The sequence below is a fragment of the Halyomorpha halys genome, unplaced genomic scaffold, assembly GCF_000696795.3.
Source record: "Halyomorpha halys isolate HHAL.00 unplaced genomic scaffold, Hhal_1.1 Scaffold879.1, whole genome shotgun sequence".
In the NCBI taxonomy this organism is placed as follows: Eukaryota; Metazoa; Arthropoda; class Insecta; order Hemiptera; family Pentatomidae; genus Halyomorpha; species Halyomorpha halys.
The window spans coordinates 408730-419908 of NW_027111254.1; positions in this window are offsets into that span (position 1 = coordinate 408730).

The window sequence follows — 11179 nt, forward strand, 5'->3', positions numbered from 1 at the left end:
CACACACACACACACACACACACACAGACAACATACATACATCTATGTTTATTATACAATACAGTTAACTATTAACAACATACTTTTGACAACATAAAACTGACAAATAATTTCATAATACCCACTTTAAATGACTATTGTAAAATAAACATAATTTGATTTATTATTCTAGTATTTCTTTGTTTTATATATTATTATAATTTTTAAATTAATCAAATAACTGCCTACCCAATATTATTCCATAGTCATTGCTTTCACTATTTGTGTGACTTACAGTAAAGAAAATTAATTTTTTTTTATTTACTGATTCCATGACTATAGAATTATTGGCATAAACCAATTAATCACCTTAATCTGTTTTTCATTACATCAATCTATGTGTGATTTAATGGTTTCAATGAGTAGTATTAAAAATAGGTATCATTGTCCTGTATGATTTACAGAAATGATACATTGTTATATTTCAAGCTTTTTGGTAGATTAATTCTCAAGTAAAGCTTACGATTAAAAAAAACAAACAGAAACATACGTATGTAAATGTATATTGTACTTGACTGATAGTTTTAAATAATATAAATAACAATAAGTTGCACATTCTGTATAATAAGACCTTTCTCCTTAATAAAGATATCTTATTCATAAGAGGTTCTTAAACATAATCAAATATTAAGCTTGAATGAGGGAGAAACTTTGTGCATGTTTTTTTGGTTTTGAGTGAGTTTTATTTAGTAATTATTTTTTGAGACAATCTTGCTACAATAATATTAAATTAGAAAATAAAAACAATAATACAAAGTTGATATGCATTATTAATTATAACTAAGAATCTTATACAGTAATCAATACTGTTATTTACTGTAATATTATCATGCTACTGACTAAATGGTTTAAATTTCCTAAGGTTCTCTGTGTCATTGTATTAAGTAAGAATGAGGTTGATAATATGGGTGATATAATGCTATTATTAAACATTTTAATTAGATGAGGGAGTTACAGATTTATTTCAAACGATTCTTTAACTAAATTTTTATATTGAACCCTTGCCTATGAATTATTGAAGATAATCATATTACTATTCACAGGTTCAGCATATGTAATAATAACTTCTTAAATTTATGCAAACAATTTTTTTTTTCCTACTTTAGAAAATATAATGATTGGGATTAAAATTAGCTTATAATAGATATATATATTGTTAATGTTTACATATAGCAGTGTTGGTTATTAATCCTATGTTATAACAATAAAATTATTATATTAAATGTTTTATATCAGTAAGAAAAAATAGAATTGAACAAATTTTTAAATCAGCAAATGTTTGTAACTCTTCTTAAAATAAAAAAAAAAATATTGTAAATCAACCATCATTATAATGCTAGTACACCATTAATATTTATAGTGATCTATAATTTGTAATATTACTATACTGTTCACTAAGAGAAGACTGCAACCATTTTATCATTTCTTCAATTTAAGATTATATATTAAAATACTTTTATTACTTTTTATTTATCATTTCTCCAATTTTCAAATGATTCCAGTTTTAATCTGACATTGACATATAAATAAGACTATTTGAATCTTACCTTTGCAACATGATAGGTTGCAATGGATTAAATATTAAATATAAAATAAGCAATTTTTGAATCATTCTTAGGATATGTTAATTAGCAGAGTGAATTGATTAAAATAAATATTGATAGTTATCCGAAATAATATTTAACATTATACTGATTAATTTTTATGTAATGCTTAGATCTAATTACATTTAAATTTAATGGCTATGAAACAGAAAATGAAAGCAGTTCATCTTTCTTCATATATTTACAACTGTTTTTAGACTAAAAGTATTCATGGCACAAAAATACAACTTGCCTCAGTCACTATTGATTGTTTTATAAAGTAAGGATATAAAGAATATATGTTAGAAACATATTAACTCGGTATACTCCCTCATCTATTTTCAATTTATAATTTATTGGATCACAAAAAAAGTAATATATTTTAACTTCCTGAAGTATTAATGAATAATCTATATTAAATGTATAAACAAGGTTTTCTTAAATTTCCTACTCACTCGGTTTTTTAAAAAGAAAAAAAATCAAACTACTATTAAATTAATTCTTGATTGACGTAAAAGTTATTAATTCTTTTTTTGTTAGAATATTTTTTGGGTGATGATGCAGGCGAGAAAATGTTTATATGGAAGACTTGAAGGACAAATATGATTGTAAGTTGAATAAAGTTATAAATGAAGTGTGTGCGTGTGCGTACGTGTGTGTGCGTGTGCGTACGTGTGTGCGCGTGTGTGCGTGTGCGTGCGCGTGCGGGTGTGCGTGGGTGCGTGCACATTGTGGATATGTGGTGTTTGCGTGGGTGGGAGAAAGAGAGAGCATCTATTTAATTAATAACACTTGACTGTATAAACAAAAATTATTAATAAATAAGGTATCTTAAAATTGTATTCCAAATAAAGACATTAACTATTTAATTTAATCTCCAAATAATATTTAAAAAAACTATCAAAAAAAGTATTACTTTTAAACATAACATTGTAAATAATATATTATGTACTGTATAATCTAATGCATGTATATTGAGTTGGTTGTACATAAATATATGTATATATATTCCGTTAATTTACTATGTTGCTTTTCAAGAAAATATAGTGAAAAAAGTTAAATGAACAGTGCAGCAGTCAAATTTGTTCATACAGTTCCATGTTAAACTGAGAAAAAGAAAGTAAATAAAACTTTTGAGCTTATACAAAGGTCAAACAAAATTTATTTTTCACCTCAATAATTAATTGATTAACTTTAATGATACTCTGATTTAGTATAATTTCCTTATATATCATTAGTTTTTGCTTACAAATTTACTGTTTTGTTTTTTTTACAAATTAATGGACTTGATTACTTTATTGAGAAGATATTGACTATAATTATAATTTATTTATGCCTAAAACAGTTCTTCTACTTAATCATTCATTTCTCTTTTACCATGGAGCATTGTGAGGAGCTTGCTCTTAGAGCTGGATCTATAAGTCTCGATACTGTATCAGCTGGCTATATATATTCCAGTTGATTCCTCTCCTGTCAAACGCTTCCTTGACTGCAAATGTTTCTTAGCCTTCCATTCACTCTTGTTTGATACATTATACTGACCATTCTTTTCTCTTGCATTATTTTTACGTGACTAAACCTTTGCAGTCTATTTTCATCTATAGTATATTCAGCCAGTTTCACTCCCAGGTTTTTTGTCTCTTTGTGTTTTCCCCTCTATCCTCCTCAAGTATCTCATTTCCATTTCTTGAATTTGGCTTCAGTGTCTTGAGGTAGCAGTCCAGGACTCGCTGGCATAAGTCAGTAATGGGGTAAACATAGTCTTATATACTATTTTCTTGACCTTTATTACTTTTTTCTTTCCCAGGAAATCAGCCTTGAGTGAATGGAAGCATTTGCCTGTCAATTTTATTCTTTTTCAGGCTTCTCTATCTACCCAGCCGTTCTCGTTAAGGTGGGCCCCCAGGACTTGAAACCTATAACTTGCTCCAGCTCCTTTCGCTTTAGTTGTATTATTCGGTCTTCTCTTTCTCCCTCTCTTCTTATTCTCATTATTTTGGTTTTGCTTGTGGTAATATCCATTATTCTCATCTTTACTCTCTCCAGGGCTATGTTGAGTACCATTATGAATAGTAGTGGGCTAAGACTGGAACCTTGCCTTATTCCCTGGGTGCTCTTGAATTCCTTGGAAATGTGATTATTAGTTCTCACAACATTTCTTTGTTTTTAATATAAACCGAGTATAGCCCTCTTCAGGCTTATTTCGAACCCATACTCTTCCAGTGCTTTAGCAATATGTCTTCCTGACCCTGTTGAATATTTGTGTTAGGTCCACAAAATCAGTATGAATTTCTTAGTTCTGATATTTTTAATATACAGTTTTCTGAAAAGATCACGGTAAAGAATAAAGAAGTTTATACATAAAACTGTAGTTTGGCGAAAATATTTTTCTTATACAGGAATAAATTTACTGATGTGATGTTTATAACTTGTGTTGAATATGAAGTTTTTCTGTTGATCCCTTGGATGTTGAGATTGATTATTTCTTTAAAAATGATATCTCATGATATGTTTAATATGGTATACACAATTATACCAATAATTATAAATAAAAACCCATTATTTGAGAGTATGAAATCTTTATTTCAATTAACTGCATACTTCATTTTAAAATAAGAATACAAACAAAAAAAATTATTCCAGAGAAATGAAATGAAATAATACAATTAATAAATAAGAGATCATTTTTCTTTTCTTTGATCAATGCCAATATATGAGAAAAATTAATATCATCAAAGATCATCAAATAAGGATTATCATAATTCATGAATAGCAATATTATATTGCAGTTTAATATAAGGCTGTGGAAATTAAAAATAATAAGGATTCATTTACTTGAAATAGATTTAAAAATTTAGAAATATCAATCATCAAAATATTTGACTTACTTACTAAGTCATGACCTTCAGGGTATTGCTGTAAATATATAACTGGAAAAGAAGCAGCTTGAGAGAAACATCCTGGGAGAAGATGTAGCTAAATTAAAGAAACAAAGACTAATAACATTTCACACTCTTTGACTATCACAATTTTATAAACAAGTATTTATCATAAGTGTAACAATAACAAGGATGATAATTGACTTGACTCTCCCCCACCAGAAAATAACCTGGATGATAGTTCATCTATAAAATGAAATGAAAAAGTAACCTTTATTTTGGTTACTAATAAAGGTTACATTCTGGGAAACCTAGTTTCCTTAAAACAATAAAAATATACAATTGGAGTAACACTTGTTGGCGTTTTAGATACATAGTTAATTTATAAAATAAAAGACCTCCTACCCCTCCCCCCCCCAAAAAAAAAACATTAAACACAGACACACTCACGTATGTATTATACATAAGGTCCATAATACATAATATGGACTTGTACAATATCCTCATCCTTCTATCCCACTCCCACTACCTCCTGACCTTTACAATTTTTAGAATTTTCATAGTCTCGTTTTTAAGGGTATTTTTCATTGGAAAGGGGAATTTTCAATTGGATGGGGTAATTTTTTTTTCACGGATTTTGATAACATAGAAAATTTGAAGACAAATTTGTACCAGACTCTTTTTTGATACGGCACGCCCTGAACGAGTAAATCACTAAAATCATTGACTTATATTATCCGATCATTCATTCATTATCGGGCTTTAACTAAATTTAAAAGATAAAAAATTGTCTGATAAAAGCTATGTGATAAAGGTTGTTGTAATATATAGTCTTCTTTTGGTTTTTAAAAATATTAATTTCAGAAAATTATAATAAAATTATAGAAATTGCTTATTTTTCAAAACCAATGCCGATCTTGATTTATTATTATATTTTTTTTCTTAATATCTATTTAAGAACAATAGATATTTTTGCTCTACAAAGAATATTTTCTGAAAACCCTCTACAAAATGTGATAAGCTAATAAAACACAAACCAAATCGTTTCCTTATTAATAAGGAAACAAAGGAATTTGTAAATAATTGAGCAGTAGATCTCATTTTTAGAAATGCAATACAACATATGCTGTCGTCAGGAATCCTTCTTACAATTTCCCCGGTAACTGGTCGAATACAAGCTTCCACATGGTCGGTCCAAAGACTGAACTGTAGATGCTGTTCCTCAATATTCTCCTCTCGACCTCATTAGAGCTGCAACTTACCATAAATCTCCTGTCCATAAGGCATCAACCTATAAGTTACAGGGCCTTTCATACTCTTGAAGGGGATGGTGTACGCAGGGTCACCAGCCACTATCCAAAGCAGAGGATATGTAGAATGAGACCATCAACGTGTACTTCTCTGCCCTCTTCTCGGTACCTAAGCTTACCTCCATCTGTCGTTCCTCTCTCATTCTTCGACCCACACACCCACGGTCATTAAGGTGGTTATTACCACATGATTCATTAGTAAGGTTATAATACATTTTTGGATCTAGAAATCAGACACAAGCGCAATCAAATCACCTGTAAATTACGCGGTGATGTGTGCATATTCAAAAATCACCTTAGTAAGCTTTCATACTAAAACACAAAACAAAATAACATGATAATTTCAATAACTGTATAATGTTAAAAATATTAATTGTCAAATCTAAACTCCGAACACTTCACCAGCCAACAAGGAGTCCGTTATCTATTGGAGATAAAATATAAATCATTCATGCTCTCCCTCTGAAGTGGTTAGTTAATGAAAATTAGGAAATAGCGTAAAAGAGATTATATCCACTAACAACCAGGTAGTTTACTTCGTAAGTGACAATAATAAACCACATTAATAAAGGTTAATAGAAAAGATCAAAAACCTTTTGTGATATTTTAAAAGTTTTTATGTCTGAGTTAAAGCTAATAACTTAGGTAATAATTACGCTACGGAAAACTACCATGTTCACGGAATCAAATTTATGGTCCAAAGGTATTCTTCCAAAACATCTTATTCAATCTAGCTCCATGACTAAAATACTGGCTGAGCACAAGGACTTATCCGTTTGTTCAGAAAATAAATTACAGCTCCTAAAATTTCTGTGCGAAAATACTTCGAAATTTGCAGGGAAGATTCATGAAGAGCAGTATTTATGTCGTAGATTCCAACAAGAACCAGAAAAATGTTTACAATTAGAGTATATTCATTTCGCAAGAATGTCTAATGTCAATCAAGCAGAGGGCAGATTCAATTTCAATGCGAATATATTTCAGAATTTGAAGTTCACCCTTGGAGTTCATGTTTGAAGATTACTACTTGAGTATGTGGTTTAAGGGTACTGGTACTGATATTTGGTGGAGGGAACAAGTCCGGCAAGTGGGCCTAGTGGTTCTTTTTGCCTGTCTACCCCTGACGGCTACCTAGGTTGCCGCCGCGTATCCTGACACTCCCACCATGGTTAGTAAACCATTTGACACCCGAGAGTGTCAAGATTCATTCTTCGGGACCGCCGAAAAATGAATGTTTAACTGCCCCATGTGGAAATCGAACCCACAACGTTCTGAACCGAGCGCACTGGGATCTGCGCCCCAACCCACACGGCCGTCACGTCCCTGGATTAAGGGTGCACAAAGATCTTTAGCATGTCATTTGGCACTAGAATCTCTTAGTCTCAATTATAAGTACATGCCGTACGGTAAGAGCTGCACACAATAATGGGATAAATGCTTCTAGTCGCTTTGGAGCGAAAATATTCCACCCAATGGGCTCAATCAGTAATATATAATGGTATCTTGAATCTGCAGTAGGTTGAAGATATTTAAGAACTTATGGCGTATCTGCTTTCAAACCAAAAAAAGTTAATGGTATAACAGTCAGTACGCTGCTGGTCTAGATGTTCGCGACAGTAGCAATTATTCTTGGATTAGTCGAGTGTGTCCAAATCGTAGTCAGTACTACTTCTTGACGTCTACAATTTTGGATTGACAACTAACATGGGAGTACAATGTGCTTGATCCCTCTTCTTGTTTTCTGTTGTGTTGGTCCAAGTTGTTTGTCATTTATTTAATATTTGTTTTGTAATCAGAGTATAAAAGTCGTTGTGAGGACAATCTAAGTAGTCAGATGGTGGGGTCAATGATGTAGCGTTTGCCGCTTTATCAGCTCTCCAATTGCCTGGGATGTCCTTTTGTTTTTAGTTGAATTAGTTGAAACATGAGTACTGATGTAGGATATGTTTTGTATAAATTTTTCAATAGTGACAATGAACTCGTCCGTGAAAAGTATGATATTTTTATTTGTTCCATAATAGGCTTCCATACCTCTCCTGTAACCTGAGGTAAATCGCTGTCAGTTCTGGGGTAAACGAATTGGTTCAGGAGAGAGGACTGCTTTGGACTATGAAGTAAACTATAATTGCTACGACTCCGATACCACTTTCTCTTTTGGGTCCATCGGTGTTTATTAGAGAATTTCCTGCAAATATGTCCAGAAATTCGTAAAAATTTTGTTTTCTGATGCTATTGTGTCTTGAGTGGTGATACAATTCGTAAGATTGATATTGATATTACGAATGTGCTGTAGTGATGCTTTAAAGCATGATTGTTGACAAATTGTCAGTAATATGAATTTCAATTCAGTAAGCAAAAGTTAAACGCATGCAATAAAAGGTTTAGATTACCTGCTTTAATAGAACATTATAACCCTGAAAGAGCTTTAACATTAGCTATTTGCTTAAGCATTAATATGTGTCGCCTATATGAACAATGGGTCCCACAGTTTCGACATGTATACTGTCTATCGAACCTGTTCTGTAATCAATTTTTTTAACTAGTTAATTTTCAGATAATAAATAAAATAAAGATTTTAAACAGTACTTATCTATGCTGTATGTTTCTGTTAATAACTCAAATTTGTTCAGATAACAAATTTTCTAATGTGGAGGGCCCCTATATCTTACAGTAAATCTACTACATTTCCGGATTGCAATATACATTGAGGCTTGCGGTCAAATTTTTTAAAAATGTATTATTAATATTCTTATCTAAATTTATCTATTTTTTCTCCAAGACACCAATGGGGTACTTATTTTTGCTTTTTTGATCCGACGCGTCCGGAAGGCATATCTCTCTAAAAGTCACTAATAATTGGAGGAAGATAGTGCGGGTGGTGAACTCAATGGAGGCTTCAAAATAATAACAAAAAACTATTTATGCTTAACCAAGGTTTCGCCCCACTTTGCAGGGCATCATTTCGTGTTAACAGTTTATTAGTATTAGTATTAGGGTGTCATTTTATTCTTTTTTGAATTTTTATTTTCTTATCACCGAATTTCACTGTTTTTAATTTTGTTTTTTAAATGTTTATTTTTCTTTTTACTATATATTTATTCTTTTCTCTATTGCTATTGTCATTGTCACAGTTTAGTTTACAAATTTAGTTTTTTGGTTTGTAATAAAATATTTATTCTGGTTCATCATAATTTTTAAAATTTCTAATTAAACTTTGAGATAAATTATTTATATATCGCTGCTTTGCTTGAATTGGATTTAACATTTAACCAAAACTATTTATTTTGCATTTGATGTATTTTATAGATTGTACATTTACCTACGATTACTTTTTGACAAACACTATTAGCTTTGGGACAGTTGATAGAGGACAACAGTTGGAAAAGAAACCCCTGTCAACGATAATATCTTTTGAACACGTCTATTTAAAAAAAAAAATGCCATTATTCAATCAAAGCAGTGATATGTGCATTTTTTATATTATATTTTAGCATATTTATGCTTGATATTCCATTTTGATTTCCAATTTGAACATAGAATTCTTGTTTTTCATATAATATTTTTAAGTAAAAGTTATTTAAAATAGCGCGTACATGTTTGTATTTATTATATTGATTTTTGATTTATCTGTTATTTTTATGTATACATTCTATGATCATATTTCCATTTTCTCGCCTTATTTTCATGTTGAAATTTTTCCTTGAGTTATTATTTTTAATTCTTTTTTGGATTTAATTTTTATTATTTAAACTGTTAAAGAAGTTATCTATTTCCTTAAAATATCATCGGAATATTTTGAACATGATATTGGTTTTATTCATTTATAACGTTTGATAATAATTAATTCATAAATATCCTAGCTATATCAGCAGACAGAGTCGATTATATTTGTATTATCGTCATTTAGCGAAACTGGTCCAGATAAAAAAAACTTTTAATACGCATTTGTATTTTGGTATATGTTTTTATTTTCTTCCAGTTATCCTATAACATTTTGATAGCAATTTTTATTGGTATATGGTGAATAGGGTTGCCACATCAAAACTTATTAACCTTTCATTTTCAATTAATTTAAATCTTCTCAATTTTTTTTTTTACGTCTATTGTACTACTTACATCATATTGGTTAATTTTATTGAAATTTATTTATTTTAATTGAGTCTAAACTCAGTTTCAGAAATTTCAATAATTAGTAAGTTTAACATTTTTTTTCATTTACTATAGGTCTGATGTCTATAATAATGTTTATTTTGTCTTCTTTGTCACAGTCTATATAAAAAATAATTATATTTTCACCAAAACTTATTAAGTTTATCACATATTTAGGAATTCCTTTTTTTAATTTTTTTTACATATTCAATTTCATACAATAAAACACTTTTACTTATTTCATAATTCATTGTTGTTATATTCCGGTTTTACTGAAAGTTTTATTGTTGAAAGTTATTTTGATTAGAATTAAATTATTTACTATTTTAAAGTTTTTATATTTTCATTTCATGAATTTTATTGAATTTAAAATTCATATAAATAATTATATTAGTTTTATATTTAGTTTGAGCTACTTTTATTTTTTCATTTCTTGTCTTGACCTTGGATTTCGCCCTATTATAATTTGCTTCAATATTTTATACTTGGTTTCGATCTTGAAAAGGTCTAAATTTGTTTTAAATCTAATAACATAAATTAATATTATTATGAAATCATTTTAATGTTAATTAAAGTGTATAAAATGTATTTGGGAGTTAAATTCTGCGATAATAAAATATTGAATCACTAGATTCTGGATCAAAAAAGTATAGGTTTAAAATAAAAGCAATGTTTTCTAACTTTTTGCCACTGAGTTTCTAAAATAATGTTTTGAAATGTTTAACTCTTATAAGTGGAATAAACAATAGACAAAAAAATACAAGTTGTTAATAGCTGTATCCTTTAACTGTGATAGCTGTTTTTTAATTAGATTTTTCAATCAACTTTGTAGGTAATACGAGGCTCAATGACGTAGATGAATCAAAATATTATCTCGACAGTTTTTTTTTTTTTTTGTATAAAACATATCGTAAAAATATGTATTGTTACAAATTTATGCTTTGTTTAAAGCCACGTAAGACCAAAACATATGGAGAGAACTTATTTTTTTTTTCATCTCCTCATTTCACAACTTTTCCGCAGTAAGATTCGAACAAATAATTTAAATTTTTTCGGCACACACAATTTGTGCGTAATTCTGGTATGTTTTTTTGTATGGAATGTATAGCAATTTAACTCCACTCCCATGTTGGTTCAAAATACAAGAAAAAGGTATGATATCCCGGGTCAATTGACATGAAGTGAATAATAACTATCCATACTACACTAGAATATATAA